This window comes from Equus caballus, chromosome 8 (assembly GCF_041296265.1).
Source record: "Equus caballus isolate H_3958 breed thoroughbred chromosome 8, TB-T2T, whole genome shotgun sequence".
In the NCBI taxonomy this organism is placed as follows: Eukaryota; Metazoa; Chordata; class Mammalia; order Perissodactyla; family Equidae; genus Equus; species Equus caballus.
In genome coordinates, this window is record NC_091691.1 from 55,955,837 (window position 1) to 55,983,305 (window position 27,469).

At 40.0% G+C, this 27,469-nt stretch overlaps 1 long non-coding RNA gene across 2 annotated transcripts in view; it reads left to right on the top strand.

The window, feature by feature from the left end:
• The first annotated feature begins 16,385 nt into the window (after nt 1-16,385).
• LOC106780927 (uncharacterized) overlaps nt 16,386-27,469 on the top strand; it is a 69,638-nt gene continuing 58,554 nt past the window's right edge. Inside the window, exons 1-3 of one of the 2 annotated variants that reach the window (XR_001377346.3) lie at nt 16,386-16,542; nt 16,693-16,755; nt 17,788-17,984. This is a non-coding gene — a long non-coding RNA (uncharacterized lncRNA). The remainder of the gene's footprint in view (nt 16,543-16,692; nt 16,756-17,787; nt 17,985-27,469) is intronic. The other variant, XR_011441450.1, reaches the window with a different exon arrangement.

The following is a 27,469-nucleotide window of genomic DNA, read 5'->3' on the forward strand; positions in this document are numbered from 1 at the left end:
GTAAGTTAATAAATTTTGAAGTTATGGGTTCCTAGAGCAACAAGAATTTCCCAACTTCTCCACAGTGACTGTTTTATGCTTTTAAAAATATACAAGCAGACTCAAATTGAAAGACATTCTAGAAAATAACTGATTTGTACTCTTCAAGAATGTCAAGGTCGTGACAAAGACAGGGCTCTGTTCCAGACAGAAGGAGACTAAGGAGACTTGACAGTTGAATACAATGCCTCATCTGGGATTTTCTTTCGCTATGAAGGACATTATTGGGAAAAGTAGCAATTTCAATCAGGTCGGTTAGATAACAAGATTATATCAATGCTAGTTTTCTGATTTTGATGATTGCATTGTGGCTATATGAGAATGTTCTTAATTTAGGAAACATACGTTGAAATATTTAAGGGTATAGGGGCATCAAGTCTGCAACTTACTCTTCAAAAAACAGTTCATAAAGAATTAATAAAATGCATATATGAGTGTGTATATACATTATACACACACACAGAATGAGGGGGTATAAAGCAAATGTCGCATAATATAAACATCTGGAGAATCTAACTGACGAGTATACGGGAATTCCTTGCAATGCTTACAAGGTCTCTGTAAATCTGAAACTATGTCAAATAAAGAGCAAATAAAAAATACTTTAAAATAAAAATATATAAGATCAAATGTTTACTACTTGCACTCCTACACAGCGTTTAGCAGTATTTAAGTAACAGAAACACATTAAAGGGTTAAGACTCCTACTAGGGTGTTTTATCCTAAAAATATGTACAAGGAACATGATTTCAAGACGGAAACATCTAACAATAAGAAGTTAAAAAAAAGAAACAGTGATTGTTATATTCACAGCCTGATATCTGGAAGGAGCCTTAGAACGTGGACAGGTTCCTTACGGGTTAGCAATAAATGTATTTTGAAACCTGAGGCTTACTTATTTTAGAAAAGGGGAAAAAGTATTATCAAAGGGAAGAATTATCACCCCCAAAATATCAGCACCTTTTAAAAGAGCAAGATTTCTCCTCACTCCCTACTATGCTAAACATAGAAGCAGTTTGGGGAGAGGAAATTGATGGGAATGGAAGCAATACCCATGACTGATAGAAGTCCCAGCACAAAAATGCTCTGGGTCCTAGGCTTGGGTTCACCGGGAGATGGCTCCAACAAATGGTCCTCCAGGAGCTTGTAACAGTTCTTCCACCTCCTTTACACTAACCAGTGGATCCCTCCTTCTGAAGGATGAGATTCACTCTCCCATTTATTTTGACTCCCAATCACAGAATAGAGAAAAACATCAGTGTAGATGAACGTATCTGGAACAAAGTCAAATAACGGCCCTAGACAGGCTGCAAAATCCGGTGGCAAAACCAAGAAGCGCATATGCCTCCTGGGTCGTGTTTAATGTATTTAATATTAATAATTTGGTCAGAAACTTAATACTATGACTTTTTTAAATGTCTCTAGTTTTTACAATAATGTCTAGGAGAATGGATTGGTCCCCTCACTCTCTTAAAGTTCTCCAGGCTAAAATAAGAGGAATTCATCATAAAATATGAATAAATGGCCACAATACCAATTCTATTTTTTTCAATTTCAGTAAAATTTCAAAGGGAAGTGCTTCCTTTTCCAATCTAAACATTTTATTAACATATGTATTTGCATTTACTTCCATGAGTATGACAAGTCCTTAGCAGAGAACAGAGCAAAGTTAAAAGTTAATGCAAATGCTGCCTTGTTTTAGCCTTACCTGAGCATCTCTAAAATGCCATGTGAGTTGGCTTAAATTTTTCATAGTCCCATCTAAAAAATATGAACCACTTTTCCTCTAGCTTGACTTCATTTTCCTTGCTCAGTGAGAACTCTCGTTACATTCGGTTTGAAGTTTATGGCTTCAGCTCTTTGAGTTATATAAGCCCCAAAAGGTCAGCGCACTTTTTTTAGAGAAGAGGGTGTATTTTTCCACCCTCACGTGACTCAAATATGGCTAAAGTAACCCAGCATAAGCTTTAAAAAGACTCACTTACCAGTTGGTTTGGAAAGCTTTCACCTGAGAGAACACAACCCATAACCTAAAATGAGACTTTTCAGGTGCACATCCCAAATTGCCTTGATTACATGCTCTATAGTCACATATATGACCATTTATGACACTTAGAAGGTCTTAAACTCACAAGGTTTAAGAATTTAACTTGACTATTGTTTATTTGACTTTGTCATACCCTTTCTAGACTTAAAGAAGCAGAGCTAGCATCCGCTGCCAATCTTCCTCTTTTTGTATGTGAGCCGCTGCCACAGCATGGCCACTGACAGACAACTGGTGTAGATCTGCACCCAGGAACTGAACCCGGGTCGCTGGAGCAGAGAACACTGAACTTCACCACTAGGCCACTGGGGCTGGCCCATTAATGTTTTAAGTAAAACTTTTCATTTGAACAAATAGGACCGGTAGTCATAAAGCAACTATATTTGTCTCCCATTGTCCCTTAAATTAGCCCTGTCTGGGGCTAGGTTTTCCCACCTTGTTGGATGAAAATTAGGACAGGTTTCACAGTGTTTCTGGATACTCCTAGGTAACAAACTTCTGGTGACTCTAGTCCTCCCACCTCCCCAGTCTCAGTTCATTTATAAAATGTTCAATCCTTGATACCTGTCAGTTTCCAACTATGCGTAAAGTTAAGCACTCTTCCCTCTGCAGCTATGCCTGATTCAGGCTGGACCTCAACAGTGGCAAAGACGAGCATGAGTGACTTCTTCATTTACTCTGCCCACACTGCCCCACCCTCCCCACCATACCCAGCTCAGCTCTAGCTGAGGCTTCAGCTCTCTCAGGGCTGGAGGAGAGTGAGGGAAGAGAAGGGGTCAGAGCAGCAATATGAAGGGAAACTGTCCTCTGGAAGACTTCCAGAGCTGACTCTGTCTCAGGGCTCTTCAGTGGATTGTTGGGCTTTAGAGGATCTCACACCAGCAATTCCCATACTTTGGAGAAAGTATCATCTTAGGTTGGGAGTTTACACCTCCTCCCTCCATCTCTGCCATCTGGTTGTCCTCCTCCAGCATCTTCCTGCCAAGGTCTTCTCACCCCTCCAGGTGGACCTTTAGTGCAGGAGCTCAGACAATCCCACACCAGTTCTGTCTCTTTCGTGGCCCACACTGTTTCCAGAGAAACCATCAGGCATTTGTTGCTCTACAAATCCTGAGTGTGCAGGCTGTCCCCAACCCAGTAACCGATATATCTCCCCTTCCATCGAAGCAAGCAACCAGTCAGCCCTGATGAAGTCTCTTTCCCTAGGCATGAGATGAGGGTAAACGCCTCGCCTTCTCCCCTCAGGACTGTAGAATATTTCCTAAACTTGCCTCAAAGTTCCCTTTCTTGTTTCCAACTCTCCTCTTAGTCTCTCCAACAGCTCTTATATAGGCTGAAGATGGGTGATCAGCTAAGGGTGACAAAACTAGTTCTCAGACAACCCCTTTACAATTCTGCCTTGGTTGTCTGGATCTCAGGAGTAGTTGGCACTTATTGTCTCATGACCTGAGCCAGAACTGATCCATTTATTAACAACTTCTTTGTAATACTTTTGCAATATCTGTTGAGATCATTAAAAATATATTGGAATGTAACAAAGCCAGGATTGGAAAATGTGGTGGTAACATTAAATGTATACTGCTTTAATACAATATTTTTAGATGCAATATTACATGCACAAGTTAATCCAAAAGGAGGGGAAAATGCACGTTACATTTGTGCATCAATATTAATGTGCCTGGGAGTTCCTATGATAACACAGAATTCTAATGAAACTATTAAAAGTGACATACCCAGGTGATTGACTTCCAACTACTATTACCTCAGTGACCAAACACATTCACACTCGTCCACATAGCTGCACAGGACCACATCAGAAGAATTCACAGGCCCCAGCATGGTACTAAATGAAGAATTTCCTTGTCACCAGATATCTGGAGAATGAGCATAGACCTCTGAAAATTGCTCTCCTCTTAATGTTTTTTCTCATCCTTCTCCAATGTGTCTAGAAGTAGCTAAATGTGGTCTACAAGTAACTGCAAATAAAGTTGGCCCTAAGATTAATTATAACAGCACAATTTGGTTCTATAAAATAAACAAACATTATGCTGTTTGCTCCCTCCCTTAGATAATTTTGGTTTTGTAATATTTAATTTCCTTCATTTCTATTTTAAAAGAAAGAAAAAAATATATGATGGGGTAGAATCTATTCTCCCCCAACTATTGCATGGAAATATTTATCCCTTAATTTCTCTCTGTCTCACAAAGCAAATTATATGATTCTAATACTTTTAGAACAAAATAAACTCTATGAAGAATTTGTTCCAAAGTGCCTGTATAAGTTTCCTACAGCTGCTATAACAAATTACCACAAACTCAGTGGCTTAAAACAAAGAAATTTTTTCTTTCACAGTTCTAGAGGCCGTAAATCTGAAATCAACATCACTGGGCCAAAAATCTAGGTACTGGCACCCTTCAGGCTCTAGGAGAATTCATGCCTTGCCTCTTCTAGCTTCTGGTGTCTGCCAACATTCCTTTGCTTGTGGCTGCATCACTCCAATCTCTGTCTCCAGGGTTACAGTGCCTCTTACTCTTCTTCTGTGTGAAATCCCCCTCTGCCTCTCTCTTATAAGGACACTTATGATTACATTTAAAATAAACCAGGATGATCTCAAAATCCTTAACTTAACCACATCTATCAAGACCTTTTTCCCATTTAAAATAACATTTACAGTTCCCAAAGATTAGGACTTGATCTCTTTGGGGCCATTATTCAGCCTGCTACATTATCCATTTTAGAAATGAGGAAACCAAGAACAAGAGAAGAGATGTTGCCCAGAAGTCATGCAATTAGTTAGAAGTAAAGGCCACACAAGAACATAAACGTCCTGATTCCCAGCTCACTACAGCCCCTTTCATTACTATAGCTCTGTGATTTTTTGTTTTGTTTTTACTTTTGTAAAATTACAAAATACATGTCCACATACATATTTGTTTTACAAAACTGACATCATAATATATATACTGTTTTTGCATAAACTTCTTTCCATGTCAATTATTATTCTTTCATTTTATTTTAATCACTGTGTTTGTTCTGTTGCACCAGTTCAGCAAAATATATATATCACCATTCTCATATTATTGAAAATTTAGATTGTTTCTAGTTTGTTAGTTTTGCCAATGAATATCTCTGTACTGCAATGAATGTGCCTGTACATCTTTGCATCTTTGTATATATTTCTGATTGAAGTCTAATGACAAAATCTTATAAAAAGAATTGTACAGTGATGGAGTATGCATATTTTTGAGGTTGTAAAGCAAATTGCCCTCCATAAAGAACAAACAACAGTAGCGTATATGAGTGCCTTTTCCCCAACACTCGTACCAACAATAAGAATTGGCGTTCTTCTTCAACTTTACTTATCTAAAAAATTTTAAATAGTATCCTACTGTTGTTTTAATTTGAGGTTGACTAATCGTTATCCATTTTTGTTTATTATTTGATGTATTGCCTACTCTTTTTTTTGCCTATTTTCCTACTGATATTTATCTTTTTGATATTGATTTCCAAAGCTTCTTAAATAAGTATATTAACCTTTAACCATACAAATTCAAGAAGTTTTTTTTCCAGTTATCAGTTTCTCTTCTAATGTTATTTACTATATTGCATTTTCTTCTAACGTAAGGAAGTTCTGAATTGTTTCTTGGTCAAATGTATCATTCTTTCTCTTAAAGCATCCACAGTTCTACTTGGTGCCCACAGTTCCTAAAAGAGAGTGGTATGATGCATTTTGGGGAACAAAAGGGAGGCACTGGCTTCGCACAACTACAGTAATTCCAGTGGCGGGACACACTGACCATCCGGGAATGTGCAAGCTGGCAGTGTCAAAGGTGGCTGCAGATGTCGTCAAGTTCAATTCTTTGCAAACTTTGGAAGCATGTAATTTCAACAGAATGCCTCAGGGTCACCACCAGGGATAAGGGGGAGACAGAGCACGTGGCTCAGGACTTTCCACTTCAGCTTCAAACAGAACAGCTCACATTTTATCTGCTTCATTATTGGGCTTCCACAAAATGTTTCATTTTTTTTAAAGGGTTCGTCTGGGAACCAAAACTCTGATCAAAAGCAGTATACTCATTTACAAAAGCCACTAGATGGCCTCCACTCTCTTACGGCCCTCAATGTCTTGGTCTGTAGAAGCAACTCCATAAATGTTCATTGAATGAAGTCACTCGGCCAAGACAACACAACTGGTTAGTGTTAAGCTGAGAGCAGCAAATAAGTCTCCAGATTCTCAGGCCCCTGTTATTACAGCCATTGTCACACTGCTTACAGTTTTTATAGTCCTAAGGTTAATAGATACTTGCTGAATGATTGTGCTAATCTCCTCTCCATGGAAAAATGCAGGTGCACGTCAAGGAAAATGTATCCAACTCCATTGTCATGGTCGGCCATGGTCAGCAACCCTGGCTTTGCCCAAGACTCAGCCTTGAGGTGATATGGGCTAGAGGGTCCCCTAGCTGGTCAAACTTGGAGAGGGGTGTCTATGGCAACACCCAAAAGGACCCAATTTCCAAAAGCCTTTTTATAGAGATTCCTGTTTATCATAGACTTTAGTTCTTTTAGTACAAAATTTTGCATCATCAGAAGTTCCTTTTTCTAGTGCAAATGCTTTGGCTAGGTCAACTCATTCAGTCATTAAAATCTCCAAAATGAATTAGAACAGTTCTTCAGAAAACTGACTGGACATAGCCTTTGTCTTGGGCTCCCATCAAAAGGCAGCTTCTGATTCAGGCTTCTCAGTGGGGCCTGAGTTTCTGCTTTTCAAACAAGCTCTCAGGTGTTGTGAGGCTGCTGGCCTGAGGATCACACTCTGAGTGCTCTCTCTGAAACTAGCAAACTAGTCTCCAGAAAAGACCTAAAGAGAATAAATAGAACCCAAGGCATAAATTTGATGGCAATGAGGATTCAGCATGAGCTCCAGACTCAGAAAGGCCAGGCCTTGGGAGGCTCCTCCTACGGGAGGTTCTGAAAATCCTCTAAGAAGAGCCTGAATGTGGTCACAAGGCACAGAAAAGGCAGGGCACTAAAATCTCTGTTTTTAGAAGCTGACTGGTTTGAAAAAAAAAATACAAAGCTGGGTTTAGCAAAGGTATAACCAGGCCCTCCAGCACCAGTTCAACTGACCCCATCTTATCAACAGAGTAATTAAAAGTGGTTTTTCAAGAACTGAGACCCCTTGCCCAGTTCACACTGGTTGAGACCACTAACCCATCAACTGGGCCTGCACAAATGCTCACTCAACAAGTGACCTTTTTGACGTCAAGGAGCTAAAACCTCCACCCTCAGATCATGGTAACGCCGCCATTTTTTGTGGGGGTATTTTTTTGTGCGTGTGAGGAAGAATAGCACTGAGCTAACATCTGCCGCCAATCCTCCTCTTTTTGTTGAGGCAGACTGAGCTAACATCCATACCCATCTTCCTCAACTTTATATGTGGAACGCCTGTCACAGCATGGCTTGATAAGTGGTGCGTAGGTCCGTACTGGGGATCCGAACTGGCAAACCCCGGGCCACCGAAGCAGAATGTGTGAACTTAACCACTGCACTACTGGGCCAGCCCCCCATTTTGTGAACATGTGTCCTATGACAGGGCATGAAGCTTGACTAACAATTACCTCACTTCTCCTCACCTCCAATCATCTATTCCCACACTTCAGACCACCTTGCTTCTACCCCATAAATATCCCTCAGTCCCCATTTTGAGGAAGGCAGATCTGAGATTGATTCTCCTACCTCCTCGTTTGGCTGCCTTGTGATTACATCCTATCTTTGCAAACTTGTCATTTTGGTGATTGTCATAATCATGCAATAGGCAAAACAAACCTGGTTTGGCAACAAAGGGAATGGGTGAGTCTTAGAATGAGCCATCTCTATGCTTAGCACCCACCTGGGCATTGATGAGAGTCTAGAGTCCTGGATTGTTTAATAAGACCCACTTTCCAGGCTCCCCTGACTTTTAAGTTAACACCTCACTGAGGTGACTAAGCGGTAAGCACACACTGGGGTCGCACCTAGCTCCGTGGCGGCAGCAATATTATCTGATTGGAGATGCTCTTCACAAAGGCTGGGGGACAGGCGCGTTTGCTCAGTTGGTTTCAATGAGACTTTCACAGAGCTCCTTAAGCCGTTTGCCTCATCGCAGGCAATATTCAGTCTTCCTCCCTCTGTGGTGTTATGCAGGGGCTTGGAGCTTCATTAGCCCCAGCTTAATTTTTACCAGGTCCCTGCTGAGCATACACAGAAGCAATTTTTTTAATTGGCTATTTTTTTATATTTTGTACTTTTCTTTCTTCTTCTTTTTTAAAATCTACACAAATACTATTGCACGAGGGAGATGAGTCACTGGCGAAGTTTGACGTTTTATTTGTTAGGACATTTTTAAGACATTATAATAAAGAATACTCTTCTCTTTTTAGACCTACACAATTTAGAAAGATTGACACATTTTTTTAATAATGGGGAATATCTTTGTATAACAAAATAAAGATAAACTAACTCTAAAATATTTTCCAAAACTATGGTAAGTGTAAAATTATATCATTCATCACTTTGTCAAATATGGTATAATTTTTATTTCTAGAAATGGTGGTTGTGTATTTTGGGCTTATCCTTGAAAACATCTTTTCTCTTAAAAAAACCAGATTATTTTAATTATGATTTGTCAGTCACAAGCTTGAGACAAACCAGAGCTAATCTCATTTTTAACTTTCTGAGTTTGTTGACACCACTTTGCATTTCCATGATCTTGAAGACTTCCTAGAAGATTCTGTATTGAGTAACAGAGGGGCTTCAGTTAGTCAGCTGTTAGCGCCCCTCCTCATATAAAAATGAAATTTTTTTGCTGGCATTCAGTACATTCTGCAGGGTCGTTTCCAGCTCTGATCCACACTTCCCATGTTGAGAAGTCTTCCTACTTCTTTTCTATCACTGAAAAGTTAATGTTATTTTAAAATGTCCCCTATCACAGTCTAGATTCTCCTGAGGAGCATATTCCTTTCCATAGAATGGGCATTTTTGCAACTTAATATCTTAGATTTGATTACCATTGGTGCATATTTAAGTGTTGTCTTGCTCATCTGGTTTATTACATATATGTATTAAAAACTAATAAAAGCAAAATAATACAAAAAAATGAGCACTTCATTTTGGCATCCTCCTTACTACAAAACCCTGCAGATGTTTGGCTGCCTGTGATATATTCTGGAGGATGGAATTTGCAACTGTTATAATTAAGCAATACCATTAAGTCACCCGAGAGTAAATTAGAAGCTAAACTGGGGCTGTGTGCTCAGGAACCCAAGATTATGGGCTGAGATCTCCATTCATGTATGAAGTCAACCCCCTTAAAATTGATTCTGAAATAAAAGGTGTTATTTCTATTCCCCACCTCCAAAATACATAAGTGTATTAAACATGTCCCTAATATCGATTTGGCATGCCAGTTGTAATCTTAAATTGTAGGGGGAAAATGTTTTAGTAAATAGAGCTATTTCTATTTTGCTACTACTGTTTCAGTTGTAATGGGCAAGAGAAATGTATGGGTCTGGATTATTTCCAGGGATTTGGCGGAGTTCCACGGACTCAGTAGTGGTTTAAAAAAAAAAAAAGAAGAAGAAGAAATCAAGAGAAGGAAAGGGGAAGAAAGGAGTCCTAGTACATCCTGTTGCAGTTAGAATTAGATAAAGGTAATGTCACTTCTCGGAGTTTTCCCTGCATAATACCATCTGGAGAGAGACGACCAAATTCCAACAACCAAAAATACAAATTGTCAGTAATCTATAGGACATCGATACGATAGCTGTCACCAAAGGCAGCCTAAGCAAAGTATAATCCAATATACTTCGAATACTAACAATTAAAAACTTAAGTAATTAGCTAATAAAAGTAAAATATGTAACCTTGAACACTCCACCACAGTAAACAATAATTCAAATTGACCAGACTGACACAGTGCTGCAGCCCCTTGCTACTGGCTACTCAAATTATGGTCTCAGGAACTAGCCCCTTGCTACTCAAAATATGGCCTTTGAAACAGTATGGTGAGCACAGTCTGGGAAGTTGCTGCAAATGCAGAATCTCAGTCCCACCCAAGGCCTGCTGAATCAGAATCTACATTCTAACAAGATCCCCAGGCGATGTGATTTATTCACATATTTAAGTTTGAAAAGCACTGATCTAGACTTTTTGCTTCCTATCTGTTTTCAGGCAGCCAGGGCAGCCCAAATTCGCAAAGCCTTTTAGTCACAGGACAGTGGTGTCTCAGTATTGCGTCCTTTCTCTTTTTCCCCATTTGTCAATCACTTCCTTGAATTTCACCATGTGGCTGATTTCCCGAAAGTCACAATTCATTTTGGCAGCTTCCAAGAATTTCTCCCAAATACCACTGGTCCCAAAGATTGAATTCTCTCTCTTCTTTTTAGAAGAGCTGCTTTCATTGAGCTCCTCACAGAAACATTGACAAGATATCGATGCTACACATTTTCAGTTTCGTCCTTAGATCCATCTTTCTGCAGCTGAACTGCTGTTAGGATGGATTGCTCTTCTCCCCATCCCCGACATATGTCTCCGCTGATCTCACAATCTGCTGCATCTGGCAGCCCAAGTTTATGAAGTTCTCTATTCTTCTCCCAGTTTTTCTTTTACAGTTGTTACTCCGCTCTTCTTCATTTCTCCGGTTTTATTTGGTTTTGATCTGATAGTCTTTATGCAAAAGGAAACTCTCAGTAAAGTGACATTTGTCCTTTATGTATATGGCTAATCAAGAATATGTCTTCCCTAGACTGACTCCAAGGGCTTTCTTCCATGGCTCCCACATTGCCACCCTGATGCGGACTTGGCGAGCTGAGGAGTCAAAAGAAAGACTTCTTGGACTCTGAAGGTCTGGTAGTAGTGCTACTTTATTCAGAGACTAGCATGGGGACAGGACCCATGAGCAGTGAAGAGCTGTAGCATGGGCCCAGGTCCCATGGGCAGTGAAGAGCTGCAATGCGTTGAGGATAGGGCTAAATTTATAAGGCATAGGTAAGGTGAGTTATCTCTTTACAAGACAAAGGAAAGATCATGTAAAAAAAGTTGTTAAAATGGTATCAGTGCAGGTGGGGTCTGGTTATTGGGTGGTCATATAACTTTGGATACGAATCAGGTCAGGACATCCTATACTTCCCAGAGGATGATATAGATCGGTATGCTGGCCAGAACACCTTGGATTTCTCTCCCTAGGGCAGCCTTGATCCACATCAACTCTACCCTATTAACAGAGATGGAACCATGTTTCCCATTCTCCATGATTTTGTTGGAAGGTTGCAGAGGACATCAATACATGAGGGTGTACACTCTCTAATGATCTTGAAGAAAGATAGAAAACAAAAGCACAAACCTAGCTACATGAGGTTCATTGCATCATGTTCATACAGATACAAAACGACTTAATTATGGCAAAGTCCCATCAATCACTATGGTAACTAGTGCATCAACCAAAAGGCCAAGGTCTGCTTTGTCCTCAAGGCAGCCTCTCCAGATTCTTCTCCTCCTCCCCAAAATGACTTGCTTGTCAACTGCCTCCGTGATTATGTTCAACTCAAGATTTTGTTTCATAGGGTTTGCTTTTATTTCTCCTTGGCAATTTCATTATTGCTGTGACTTCCATAATCTCAAGATCATGAATCACTTGAGCAAATAATGAGCGAGTAAGCTAAAATCCAAAGGAAATTCCTACAAAGCTGTCTTTTGACTCTATTTCCACACAGAGTGAGGTGTTTCTTCTCAAAGGATAATAATCTGAGAAACAAGATCTGGCCGGATCCACTACTTGGTTTCAAATTGCATACTATTTGAATATGTTAGAATAAACATTCTTTTATTCAATAAATATCTATTGAGTGCCTACTATATGCAAGGAACAAAAGAACAAAGGAACAACTCTTACAGCTAATTGATTTTTTTCTTATTTCTTCAAGCCTGTTCTTCTCAAATCCATTACAAGGGCCTCCCAACTAATTGAAAGGTCTCCACGGCTCTCCCTACGCCTGAACTGTTCACATCAGCCCTGGAAGCACTATCAATTCAGAAGAGGCCTTGAACACTTTTCAACTCCCCATGGAGGCACTCTTCCAAGCATCTAAAAGAGAGAGCTCTTGATGGCAAATCAAACATAATTTTAGTTAATATGTTTCTTAGTCATCTCAGTTTAATTTTTGTCCTCCCCCCATATGGACCATTTTTCATACTACTTCCAAGGGTAACAATTTCCCAGCCTCTTGAAATTCTCTGTGCTTAGCACTGTGGGACCTAATCAGGTTTTCTGAGCAACTCCACGCTGTGCTCTCAGCACTCTGGGACAGTGGAAGACAACTCTAAAATAACTGGGGGGGAATGTGTTTTTCTTTTCCTATTCCCAAGTATGTAGTTGGTTCTCAATAACTTTGCCTCTGATCTAGTAGCCAGTCATAAAACCCTGTGATCATATTGAGAATCACTGCCCCCAAGATGCACTGAAAGATGCTGAGAGACTTATGAAGCCAGACAGGGACTTGCACAAGACAGAGGCGGGGCACTCAAGAGAGCAAGTCTCCGTGCTGAATGCTGTATTTGTATGTCATCGGCTGAGCAGAGAGATGCACATGAGCAAATAAAATCTCATTTTGATGAAAGCCCTATTGGTTTAAGCTACCTGCTCCACTTTGGACTGTTTTCCTATTGAGATGTTCTTTAACTTGGAAGCACTCTTCTTTCTATTTTCCTAAATGTTCCCTGGTAAATTCTTCTCTTTTGCATATGGTAAGTTTTTGTTTCCAGAACCTTTCCTTCTAAACTTCCCTGGAGCTTCACACGACCTCTTTTAAGAGATACCATAAGAGAAAACACAAACAGAATTATAAAGTTTAGACAAATGCTGCCTGATTCTAAAATTAAAAACAAATAAGATTCAGCCATCACTATGAGGAAAAACAAACCTTATTAGTAATAATATGATGCTTCTGATACATTCCCTACTTTATACTTTGTAAATTAGTCTGCCATTCTCATCAGCCGCCCCTCCGGGTTGGCGAGAAGAGCATTGGCACCCCAGGTAGTATTTTTTTGGCAACCCCTCCCCAAAACAACAAAGCCAGTCCCCCACTGCTCTCTCCTCTCCATTCCTCAGGTCGCCCCATCTCTCTAATTGGTATTCATCCAACGCGGAACAGTAGCTATCAGTACTCCATGATTAACAGCCTTGTGAGACCTTGTGCTAGCAGCAAGAGTTGGCTCTTGTATCCACCATTTAAAAGGGACGCTTGAATGTGAGATTCTTGTTTCAAAGAGGTACAGATGGATGGCCTTGTGTTTCCGCCATCTGAGTGGGTCATGGGAGCAAGGGATGTATGGTGGAGAAGGTACACTAAATCCCTCTGCAGTGTCCCTCCCGACATTGCCATATCCTGGGGAACTTTTAAAGTTCAATCTGATTCTACATCACTCAAACACTGATAAATCACTGATTGTTTAGTTTTGCGATACCCCTTTGTATCTCAAAGGGCCTTATGATCTTCATTCACTTTTACTTCGAACGTTGATTTTTGTGCAATGAAGCTCCTTTTACCCCCACCAACCCCAAGTTCAGGATTCTTGCCCTACCTTGCAAGGACTTCACTGAGTCATAGCAAACAGGATATTCATCTGTATTTACAGATTTACTAGAGAGTCACACAGGGTTACACGCAGAATTCTACTTCTATTCTGAATGATGCTGAAGGTCTCTAGTTACAAAGAACTTTGCATGTCAAGACTATGATTCCACCATATGGGGCTCAAGGAGTTGGGCACAGGATTTCAGAAACATGTTTTGGGTCTCATGGAACTACCAAGTATGTTTAGATTGTACCAGATTTTATAAGCTATGGAGCAAATTGTAAATACTTTTGGATACTGGAGCACATTTTATAAATAATTCTGGCAGAGTTTTAATTCTCTAGGACTTCAGGGGTTTGTTATATTCCATTTTTCATTATTTGTTCATTTCCATGTGGCCTTATTTCTGCAAACATGATTTTTCGAAAAATGGAATTAGGTCCAGATTTAGCAAATACAAAAGGATGATTTGTAACATTTCTCTCATAAACTGGTTCTGAGCAAAGGCAAAATGAACTCATTTATACTTAGTGAAACATACTTGTAAATTTACACATGAAAGTTGAAGGGAAATTTGATATTTTAAATTTCACCAATCTCTACAGTTGCTCTTCTAACTTCTTCAAGGCAACTAGGCCTCTCTCTTTTGGTCAGTCTTATGCCCAGAACCCCACAAGGCCAGTATACTTGGCTGGAGGAAGCAATGACTAAGTGGCCCCAGTGACAAGTTCCTCTCAGTAGAACTATTCCTTTTTAAAGTGCTTCATACTCACCACCCTGCACGGGTTCTGCGGTCTGACTCAAGGAGAGAGGAAATGGCTCTACTGGCTAACGTCAAAAAAAATTCTGAGCTGTTCATACCATTATGCTCCCTCTGCCTAAAATACTCTTCAAGCAAATGTCGTGAAGGCTCACTCTCTCATCTCCTTCAGGTCACTCAATTGTCACCTGCTTAGAGATGACTTCCCTGATCACCTATTTAAAATTGCAACCCCTCCACACCGAAAATCCTATCCTCCTTCTCTGCTTTCTCGTTCTCCAGAGCCACTGCACACGCACGCACACACACACACACACACACACACACACACACACACACATACCCTACTAGGAGGTAGGTACCATGAGGAAAGGGATTTTTGTCTTTTTTGTTCACTCCTATATCCCTAGTTTCTAGAATAGTGTCTAGCACAAGAGAGACACTCAATAAATACTTGTCGAATAAATGAATGAATAGAAATCCATAAACAACATATATGTAAACACATTCTCACAACCACATTATCAGTGTCAAGTTCACACTCCCATATTCACTTTTCCCCTAGCCTTTGCCTCATTAAGACTGAGCCTATCCTTGATATATCCCTTTTAACCTGTTTTCATCTCCATAGAAAGATTTGAAGTTGGAGAAAATGCATTTCCATACACTTTACTGGAAGTAATTAGGAAGCTTCTCAAATGACTAACCTATGCCTTTACCTCCTTAACAGGGTTTCTATTCAACCGCCCCAGTTTGGATTCTGTCCCCACCATGCCATGCAACAGCACTGAAATTCTTCTCGCTCAATCACTAAATCCAAATGGTCAATTTTTCACTTCTTCCATCCTTCCTTCCTTTCTTTTTCTTCCTTCCTTCCTTCCTTCCTGTCTTTCGCCAGCAGGCCAGTTTGCTGGGGCTGGCTGCTCACTTCATTTCCTTGCCCTCCTAGTTTCTGAGACACCGCTGTCTCCCTCTCTGGTCACTTCTCCCCCGGTGGCTTGTGCTTGTCTGTTAAGTGCAGGGGTGTTCGGGGCTCAACTGACCACCTAAAACCAGTGGCTCCCAAATCCCTGTCTCCAGCCCAGTTCCTGCCTCTAAGTTTCACACTTTATTTCCACTCGCTCACTTACTATCTCCATGTGATGTCTCACAGCCCCTCACATTCCGCACACCCAGAACTGACCTGCTCTTCTCCATGTTCCCTCTCACTGGAGAGCACATCACTGGCGCAGCCAATTAATTTTAAAAGCTTGGAACTACTTTCATACAAGAGCAGTCAGCAAACAAGGATGGGAAAGTAGAGGCTTTAGGGGCAGACCAAACCTGGACTCAAATCTGGAACTGTGTGTGACCTTGGGCAAATGAATTAGACTCTCTGAGCCTTAACTTTCTCAAAGTTAAGGAGATATTTGTTATCAAAGGAGATATTTGTTATCTAATAACCATAATTACTTTTAAGAATTGTTGTAAGGACTAATTTAATCATTTTACAAAGAGAAATGTATCAGGTGCTATGCTAAGTACTAGGGTTCAACAGTGAACAAAATAAGTTGCCCACACTCTGGAAGACATGCTCTAGTGGATGATGAGTTAACTACGTAAAGCACTTAGCCTTAATCTATCAGAGTCCAGAACACAGTAGTTTCTCAATAAATTGAAGTTATTTTCATTATTATCACAGTCACTAAGATCTAGCAAATCCACCCTATCAACACCTATTAAATCCATACTAAACTTCATCCTCCCCTACCTCAGTTCTGGCCCTTAATATTTCTTGCCTGAATTATCTGTTGAAATTTCTCTCATTCTGCTATAGACTGAATGTTCATGTCCTCACAAAATTCATATGTAAACCTAATCCCCAGTGTGATGATATTTGGAGGTGGGGCCTTTGGAAGGTGATTAGGTCACAAAGGTGGAGTCCTGATGAATTGTATTAGTGCCCTTAGAAAAGAGACCCCCGAGAGATCCCTTGGCCCTTCCGCCATGTGAGCATGCAGCAAAAAGACAATCGTCTATGAACTAGGAAGCAGGATTTCAACAGACATCAAGTCTCCCCTCTGAGCTGGGAGTTAACTCTACCTTGTGAGGCTCACTCAAAGTTGAGAGATGGGTGGTTTCTCCAAAGCAAAATTAGCATACCATTTTAACAAGAAAGGGAAAGGAAATAATAACTAACACCCCAATATACAATCCTATGATCACAAATAATGCCCCCCCTCCCTTTTGTTACAGTGTGGCAACTAAAGATCAGAGGTTAAGCCACTTGCCAAGGATCGCAGAGGCCAGCTCTCTCTGGTAAGGCCATTGCTTCTTAACAACTGTCTATTCCCTTTGTCTTACCCTATTTCCTCAGCTGTGTAACTCCTAAACGTGCTCTGAAACTCAGCTCAAGTGTGACTTTCTTTTGGAAGTCTTTATAGATGCACTTTCTCTCTTATCCAAGCCGATAAATTGATATTCCAGTGAGCAATCCCCCTCTCCCATAACTTCCTCTCTATTCTTCCATAAGCCTTGATTTCTTGTTGGTCTCCACCAGAAAAACTATAACTTATTCATCTGTAGATCTCAGTGCCAGGTAGGTAGAGGGCTCAATAAATTTGTTGAATAACATTGAACTAACCTAATGCTTTAATGGCACAAAACCACATGAGATAGAGTTTAGGTTTCATTCTACATATGAGGAAACCTGAGGTTCTGAGAAGCTATATGTAACTCCCGCCCTCACAGGGTCTTAGACAAACCAGTATGGGAACGAGGTCAAGAGGGTCGGTGCTGGGGCTGCATAAGTTAGCTAAAAGAGGCTAAGAATGAGGTGAATTTGAACTTCAGTGAAGTGAGTTTGAATCTAGGTTCTAAAGAATGCTAGGAGTTAAGAGAGGAACAAGACAGAAAAATAGTATGCTTGGGAACATGTGGACATAAACCAAGCAAGGAGAGTTCTAGATTATTGCCACAAAGCAACAGAGCTGTTCACATGTTCTGGATTTATATTTACTGGCTGTTGGGTGGGATTGGTCTGAAAATGTTGAGGCTAGGACTCAAGCTGAGGTCTTCTCCTCAAAGTCAAATGTTGTTTTTTACGTATAAAACTCTTGGTTTCCTTAATCCATTTCATGAATTGCAGAAGTCATTCTCATCTAACGTTTTAACTAATAACTTCCCTCAATCTTGGAAGATGATTAAGAATCAAGAATATTCACTTAAATAATTTATCTCCATTTTTATGTTAGCAGCTAAAGGGCAGGGGAGGCAGAAGAAAATTAGGAGGTATGTTACTTCAAATACCATGACTAAGAGGGTGCATCTTGTATCTCTGGAATTCAACAGGGCCGTCCCCTGCTGCCTAGTCTTGCGAGGGACAGAGGCTCCTAATTCTGGAAGACCAGCTGAAGAGCTGACTGCTCAGGTCATATGCATTGTTCTTACCAAGGCTTCCCAGAAGGCGCTGATGCAGAGGGCAAGAAAACTGCCTTCCAGGAAGAGTAAGCTCTGGAGAGAAATGACCCTGCGCTTCCTGGGGAAAGGTAAGAATGATTCACGAGAAGGCAAACATGAGTAAATACAACACAATGACAATATTTGGGCCTACTGAAAACGTGATTTGGAGGACTTTTTTATGATTCCTGTTTTGGGAGAACGATTTTAAAATCTTTCACTGGCCAAGGCAGACCTGGTACTGTTAGCTGGACCGATTAATTTTACATCTGTTCTAACACAAATAGCCAACAGGCATATTATTTCCAGATTCCTAAAGATTGGTGAATAGCAGTGGAATTAATTCTTGAGTACATGTGAGAACATGCTCTCCTTCTACTTATAGCCCATCGCATTTTTTTCTTGTGGACGACACTCAAGCAGAGCTTCCATTCACAGTCCCTGATTTCTTACTAAGACAATTTGATCCTTTGGAAAATTAGAACTAAAACATTTTGGAGTTTCTATTCCATGAACTACAAATATTGCGAAATTCACCAAAACTGTGACCTTGGATTTTGTTTAGATGAGCTCCTAACAACAGAACTATTACAACAAACTATGTGTTAACATTTGGTTTTCTTCACAGTTTACTCTCTCTATCCAAGTCTAACCCAAATGGGGGAAGGGGATTTATGTTTTTTTAAGTATTCCATTTCATTAGGTACTTTAGCATTGAATTGAACACTATTCAAATAGTAAGAATAGAAGAATACCACTGGAATCCTAGGACTTCAGAGAATATGAAGATGAATTAATTACAGTCATTGCCCCCAAGAAATTTATAATCTAACGGGAGGATAAGACAGTAGGCTGTGATAACTTACATAAGAGAGCTTCAAACAGAATATAATGTGGATTCAAAAGAAATAGATGGGTTGAGAGATAGAGGTTGTTGCATTTGAGAAGGTCCTTGAAGGACTTTAACAGGAATATATCGAGGGGATGGAGAGGAATAGAAAGTTGTGGAAGACATCTCAGAGGGCAAGAAAGCATGGGACACGCCCATCCCCTTGCCCATGGTCTTAGACATTGATCTATAAGAACTGCATGACTTACCCTTTTCTGAAAAACCAAATTGAGTATTAAAACTGCTCCATAGATTTTTAAAATTTTGTTTTGTTTTAATCATCACTGCTGTTGATCAGTAATCAGAAAGCAAATTCTTAATGCTATCCAGGCACAACAATCAAACGAACCCGAATAAATCAAGCTAGTTGAATGGCTAATGCAAATACATTGGATCTTCTATTTATGATTTACTTTGTTATTTGCCAATAACCCCAAAGTTGTGGCCCATGAATAAACAACATGTAAGAAGAGCTCAGAGTGAGAACTTCCCCTCAGTCCATGCAAACACGCTGTTATGTAAGACCACTGCCTCAACTTTACCGACAGGTGATCCAGCAACCATCCCTCTGAGAAATATTTGGGGTAACTATTTATTTGTCAAGTTTTGTCACCCGATGTTCATCTTCCCTTTCCCAATGATATATCTTTCCTTTGGAAATGTTGCAGAGAAAAAGCACGCCTAATATAATATACATGATAATAACCCAGCAGAACTAACTGTAACCAAGGAGAGGGGCTTCATCTAGTACAAGAGATGAACCTGGACATCCTCAGTGTCCTATCTCTCTCCAGGTTGTCCGGACTGAAAAGTGGGGCTAATTCAACTCACCTAGGTAACTCACAGAAACGATGGGAAGATTAATTATTCAGGGTTCATTGAGTGCTTTCAATATGAAAAGCACGATGTATGTCACAAACAGAGGGCTGGGACTTCAGGGGAGACAATAAACAGAGGGCCCAGATGAACTTTTAAAAAACAAAGGCCCTATTCTCATGTAAATACTCAATAATAAAGGCTATGGAAAGAAAACTGCTGGAAATATAAAAATATAAACAGAATATTTTCCATGAGGAGTCAGCAGATTTTATCAAGTTAATAAATTATTACAATAGAGTATATAAAATCAAACTCAGGCAGAATCAGACCAGAGAATATAATGTGTGGCTGCTGGGATTTCCTGGTGGGAAAGATTTCATTGATTTTTGTAGAGCATTGGATCTGGGAGATTTTTAAATTAGACGGGGATGATGACCCAGTTTGGGTGGGAAAAGCTTAGAGGAACCCAAGGAAGAATACAGCCCAAGAAGTCTCTGGAGGTACAGCTATTTTTAACCTTTCAGACTTGCATGACATGAAGAGAATTTTGAAAACCGAATGCAAAAAGGAAACATTTTAAGAACTTCAGTATCTATTTCTCATTGTCATGACCCTAGCATAGAATTTAAAAGGACAGGCAAAGTTTATTTACAATTAAATAGGGATTTGAGAAAAATAAAATTGAGCCTGTGTTTTTATTTTTACCAGTATATGAGGAAACAAAGTTGGGTGAATTTTCTCTTAGACTGTGATTTCACTAAGAAATGCTTGTGCGAAATAAAGATCATAAGCATCAAATACAAAACATATTTGAGGTAACCAGACTGAATTTAAAAATCAGCGGACACATTATAGGAGAACTAAGAACTTAAAAAATAGGTGTATCAGTTAGCTATTACCAAAACAATGCTGCATAACAATCAGGAAAACTAGTGACATACAATAAGCACTTGTTCTCATGGTTCTGTGAATCAGTTGGGGTGGTTCTGCTTCACACACAAGGCTGGATCTGCTCCACGTGCCTCTCATTCTCCTTGAACAAGTGAGCCAGCCAGAGCATGTGCACCTCAAAACTAAACTAACTCAAAACTAAAACTTCCACCCCATTCTGTTAGCCAAAGCAAGGCATATTGCCAAGCCCAAAGTCAAGGAGCAAGAAAGTACACTCCATCCACATCATGAGGATCCAGCAAGGATGTGAAGGCAAGGAAGGGTGAAGAACTGAGCCTAAGAATTCAAATGACATTTTGTTTCAAAGCTGCGTATCAAAAAAACTCTGGAAAAATGGTCCAGAGACAGATCCAGATGGACCTGAGATACAAAAACACAAACTTTTAACAAAATATTTGTTATAATGATGATGTTTTCAATTTCTTTCCATCTATATGTATGTTTTCATTTGCACATATGACAACTCTTACGGCTGACATGAACCTATTCTCTTCTTACTGACAAAAAAAATCTAAGGCATTTTTCTTTTTAAACTTAAAGAGCTTTAGAATGGCTCTATAATATGGAAAGCTTAGATTCTTTGAGAAGCATTCCCCACACACTAAAAGATTTTGAGAGTTCTGTTTCTGCATATCACAACTAAACTTTTAAAAAGGGTTCTAGCAAGTTACTGCCTCCAACCATAGAGGTGAATTTTACCTCCACAAATTTTGGGAGTTTCAGCTAAATGAGAAATGGAGGCAGCAGCCCCAGGATTTTTACACCATGTTCACCAACTCAATAAAACTCACAGGCCCTCAGAAAAGTTAACTCCTAAACACACTTTTGAACTCAACTACCCAGAGAATATTTTCTATCAGCAATATCAGCAGTCCTGGTACAAGTTATCTTTTATCACCAAGATTATTAAAAATAGTTTCTTAAAAATTAACTTTAAGAAATCAGATAGAAATATTGCTAAAGAAACAAGCACTCTTCTACACCGTTGGCTGGGGAGTAAATTTATGAAAATTTATGGAAGGCTGTCTGGCAATACGTATCAGTTATTTAACTGATATGTAAAAATATCACACCTTTTGACCAATATTTCCACTTGTAAAATTTACCTAAAATAATTAGCAAAATACAAAAAGAAGGATACATAGAGTGTTCATTGTTCTATTGTTTAAATTATAAAAAAGGAGAAGCTACTTAAATTCTCATCAATGGGGAATTTGTTCAATAAGTAATGATGCTTCTATATCGTGGAATATCAGATAACTATGAGAAAAGGCAAAGCCAATCATGTTAAAATACCCAAGATATATCATTGACTTAAAAGCAGTGGGTTAAAGACCAGAATACTATGTATAACATTTATATATATATTCATAAATACATGTAAATTCTATATGTGCTTATGTATGTGCGAGAAGCTATACAGTGAGCTGTTAATGATTATCTCCAGGAAGAAAGGGTTGTCTTGAGGGGGTGGAGGGAATGATTATTTTATTTTTGCTTTTTCTTCATATACTCCTACATTATTTGAATTATTTATAATGAATATGTGCTACTTTCATAATTTTTTTCAACTAAAAATACCTTTTCACTATTTTTATTTTCTCTGTCCTCCATACCACGTAAACACAATAAAACCCCACCAAAATCCCACATGTGCAGAAACCAAAATATTCGATTGAGCAAAATGTGTTACTGTAAAGTTTGGGGGAGCCTGCACATCTAGCTGCTAGTAGTTCTAGGTCAGGTGCTGATCCAAATATGATTTGGTCCAGGTCTGGTTTGTCTACTAGCAGTGGTGTCTACTCTGGTTTAAATATCAATAGGGACAATTCTGGGCTCATGGCTGGCTACGATGTCAAAGGCAGTTCCAACCATCCCAGTTACCTCTTGATTAATTGATATCCATTTCACAGCCACAGAGATAAGTCTAGAAAACTACTAGGATGTGGTAAAACACTCTTTGCCTCCCTACTTCCAAAAATTGGGTTACCTGCCACTCCCCTGGCCAGGCCTCTATCCCAACCCACCGGCACCCCTGCCTCCAATATAAGAAATTTAGCCTGCCCCTGTTTGAGAATGGGGCTGAGTTTGGACAAGAGCCAATGCCAACCCCTCTATCTGATCTTACTTACCATGGGTTTACCATACGTTTAAATCATAGGTCCCTAACCAGATTGCTTTCACGCATTTTTTCCACACCATTCCATTCCATCCTCTCCCAGGGAGAATTTTTTCCCCCTATTGGCCCTTAAAGAGGCAGTTCAAATGCAGTCTTGTTTATAGAAAGCCAAGAAATTCTCATCCTCAGCTCTGAAAATGTTTCAGTGTCTTCTCTGATCTTACCCACTACTTTGTACTGCTATCAATGCACAGAGAGCACAGTGTCTTGCCCTGTGATTTGTTGTGTACATTTCTGTCTTCCTAAAAGGTAGTAAGAGCCTTACAACTCTCCCCATCATCCTCATGCCTCCCCTTTTTCTGCTTGCATTACACTTACCCAGCAAAATCCCAACACTGGGTCAAGCCAACCACCTGACTTTTGCACTCCTACACTGAGACCCCTGATGAATAGTTAAACAACAATGTAAAGTGCTGTCATTACCCACTCCATGGTCTCCAACAGGGACTGGACCCTGAGCACTGCCCAGGGCAGCCCCTCTCCCACTGCCTACATATAGCAGCTGCTCCAAACCTTCCCAGCCTAGTCAAGCTCTCTGCTCCCACCCAGTTCCTCCCCACCCTCAGCAGTTAATTTGGATTACTCAGAGATAGAGACCACTCATCACAAGCTGTCAATCTCTTCTCCCCTTCCACCTGTCCCCAACATATACCTATGTATGTATCCACACTACAGTGGGTGTTCAGATCCCCTTTACTGGCACATGCTCCTGTCCCTCAGCTGCTCTGAGGGAAGGTTGTTTAAAATTCACAGCTATGGCCTTCCCTGGAGAACTGCCCTCAGTCAGACAGGATCCACCTAGTCTGGAAGGCTATGCACCACTCTCCTGGCAGGCAGACCCCAACCAATGAGTGACTGGCCCCAGGAAAAGGGCTGTCGCCTGCCTCAAGGTAGGCAACCTTATTTATGGTGCAGTTTGTGATGCAGCCCCTCCCTCCACAACCAGACTGAAGGGGTCAGTTTCCAGTCAAGAACACACTCTTGCTTAGCTTTCTTGCCTGGCCTCTCCTAACTTCTTTCTTTCTCCCTCTCCTGAGAACACTCACCTCCCCAAAATCATTTGAACAAGAATCTCGTCCCAGGCTCTGCTCCTAGGGAACTCAACCTAACTCACATGCTCATCCTTATTTCCTTTCCTCCTGTCGGTGTGGAAGAGAAGACTTCCTCTGTCCAAGAGCAATGTGCTCTCGATCCTGCCCTCTCCCTTCCTCATCAGCGATTTTGCTCCATCATCTATTCCTCCTCTGTCCTGGAGCTTCTAATCCTCCCCTTTCCAAGGCCTCTTTCCATATGAATTATTCAAGATCATCCTTTCTTAAAACCAAACTAAACAAAAAACACCACCAACACTTTATCTCCCTCTTATCTTCTTTTTGGCCTTCATAGACGAGACATATTGAAAAAGCAATCTCTAGTTATTGTTTTTATTTTTTTACCTCCTAGGGTAGTGTAATTCTCTAAGACACAGAGTATCAGAGGAAAAGATTTTAGGAGGAAAATGAATTCCGTTTTTGACATGTTAAGTCTGAGATGCCTATCATCTTAAACTTTAAATGTCTAATAGGCATTTGATATTGAAGGTTTCAAGAAGTGATGTGCTGGTAAATATTTAACTGGCTCTCTGGTGGAGGGGGGAATGCATGCCTATATACATATATAAGATTTTATATATTTTACTGATATGAAGGACACGTAGTGACCAATTTACAAATAATAATAAAGTACATAATACTCTTTACTGTAAACTCCATACCACCAATCAACTCTCACAAAATGTTTTCGTTAACTTTTGCCAAGCTCTTCTATCCACAGCTAACCTATAATTGCAACTGATGAATGAATGCAGTTATGATATGAATATGGTTGATTTTATATTTATGCTAAGAAGTAAAAGGGGCCAGCCCCATGGCCGAGTGGTTAAGTTCGCACGCTCCACTTCAGTGGCCCAGGGTTTCACCGGTTCGGATCCTGGGTGCAGACACGGCACCGCTCATCAAGCCACACTGAGGCGGCATCCCACACAGCACAACTAGAAGGACCCACAACTAAAAATATACAAGTATGTATGGGCGGTTTTGGGGAGAAAAAGGAAAAATAAAATCTTAAAAAAAAAGAAGTAAGAGGAAGTGAAACAGTGAAGACCTGGATCAGAACTTCTCTTGTTCATCAATGATATGAGCAATTTCTCAGCTGAACCGGATACTTTTGAATATTAGAATAATACTTCCTCAACTTTTTCACGAGCTAACAGCTATAGACACGACATGCTGTTAAGCTTCATCTACATTATTAACATTTTTTCAGTCTCTTTCTTAAGTGTAGACAATCAATAAAACAATAAAGTAAGCACTGATTCATAGTACTTCTTGATTTCCATAGTAATTCCACAGTGTAAATACTCCCACTGTGGCAGTTTTCAAGTTCCCAACATGACATTGCTGAATGCAGAGTTGGAAGAGATGCACAGGACCACACCATCATATAGTATTTCCAACATACAAATACCACAGATGTACAAAATCTCAAGAGCACTGATAATTTTTAAAAAGTAGCAAAATTGTTAGAAAGCAATGAGTCAAGTACTTATTACCTTTGTTTTTAATATAATTTACTCAATTGTAAATTTATACAGTTTTGTAATAGCTGGGTTTAGCAATTGGCTAACAAACTTCCCGAAAATTTAGCTATTGGCTCTCACAAGCTGGTACAAGCTGGCTGCAGCAAACCATTGGTTTAAAGTAAAGTAGAGAGGTCTGGGCTGGGACGGAAAGTGTATAGGTAGTAGTCAAAGCAGGGATATAGATGAAATTCCCCCAGGGAGAATAAGAAGATACGGTTAAATAAGATTTAATAAGAAGATAAGAGAAGGTAGTGAGGATGAAAGGCTGGAGGAAACCAACATTTAAAGAGCAGGCAGTAAAAAGTGAGCATGGGGAGAAGATGAGAAATAGCCGATGAAGAAACAGGAACAGAGGCAGCAGAAGGCAGTCAGGGGGCCGAGGGAGAGAGTGATGTAAGCAAGAGGGAGTGGCCAACAAAGTATGAAATGACACCAAGAGGTGATGACCAGGAATGAAAATCATCAATTCATTTATGGGATCGTTTCTTCATTCACTCAACATTTACTGAAAATTCATTTTTGCTGAGCACTCTGAAGTGCTTGGAAATCTAGTGTATTAAAGTGGGACTTTTTAGCCTTACTTTAGTCTGAAGTCTAAAATACACTCCAAAAAAGGTGCTAGCCCACCTACACAGGGTTTTGCTAAGGAGGCAGCTAAGACTTTTTTCCCAACGCTCTCCTTAAGGGCATAAAAGGAGTAAAGTGATGTGAAAATGGAAATTTCCCTGAAGAGAGTTTTCAGGGGCCTATGAGTGATACCCGCATGAGTAGTCCCCTCACTGAAAGCCCAGGATGCCACTCAGAACTACTTTGGAAGGTATCACCTGAAGTTCCTGGAGTCTGGGGGACACAGTACAGTAGCCTGGTGGCTGACTCACTCCAGAAAGAAGTGTGCAGGTGAGAGGCAGGCTGAAGTGGTGTCTACAGACACAGAGTAGGAGGCTGTGTTTGAGAAGTTCTGCCTCTAAAAGGAACCTCAGCCTAGGAAATTTTGAAGATATCCTGACTAAACAGATTCTGCCAGAGGGTTAGGCGGCCACTGCAGAAAGGTTGGAGGTAATGTCTGGATGCAGAGATGACAGATAACCACTTACTGTATAAAATTTTCTTCCCTTAGTTTCTGTGACGTAATTTCTCCTGGTTCCTCTACCTCTTGATTTCTCACATTGTCTCACTAATCCTCTTTATCTACCCACTCCCCCAAATGCTTATGCGTCTAGGAGTCCAATCCTCCTTCTGTTACATGAACTCCTCAGGTCGTCCCATCCATTCCCATGGCTTCAAATGTCACCCGTGTGCTTTATGACTCATGACTCTCTAGCTCCAGCCCCACCTGTCTCCTTGGTTCTGTCCTTAGATTTGCAATCGTCTATAAGCAGCTCCAAATTAGCTATCTCATGGGCTCATCAAACTAGAACCCTTCATGGTCCCTCTAAAATCTTTGTGGATGTTTAGAAGTTTCTTAAAAACATAAATATTCATTGATCATAAAATTCAGAAATTCCACTCCAAGATATCTACCCAAGAGAAATGAAAATATACGGACGTGCAAAGACTTTGTAAGCAAATGCTCATAACAGCATTATTGATAACAGCCTACAACTGAGAACCATGCAAATGTCCATCAACCAATGAATGGAAAAGCAAAATGTGGTATATCCATACAGGAATACTACTCAGCCGAAAAAGGAGAAAAACTACTGATATGCACAACAAGGATGATTCTCAAAATCATCATGCCAAGTGAATAAATTCAGAAACAACATACTGTATGTCTATAGTTACACAAGATTTCTAGAAAAGGCAAAACTATAGTAACAGAAAGCAGATCAGTGGTTGCTGGGTCAGAGCTAGGAACAGACATTGTCTACAAATGGGCATGAGGAAATGTTTTGGAGTGATGGAAGTATTCTAAAACTGGATTGTGATGGCTCCCCAACTATATGAATTCACTAAAGCTTGTGGAGCAGTATACCCAGATTTCTCACTGTTAATACTTCACAGTTAAAAAAAAAAAAAAAAAAGCAGTATACTCAAATTTGGTACTCAAATAATCATTTAAAAAGTAAACACAAATGTAATATTTGTACATCTGTATAAGCCCTATTGAACTAAT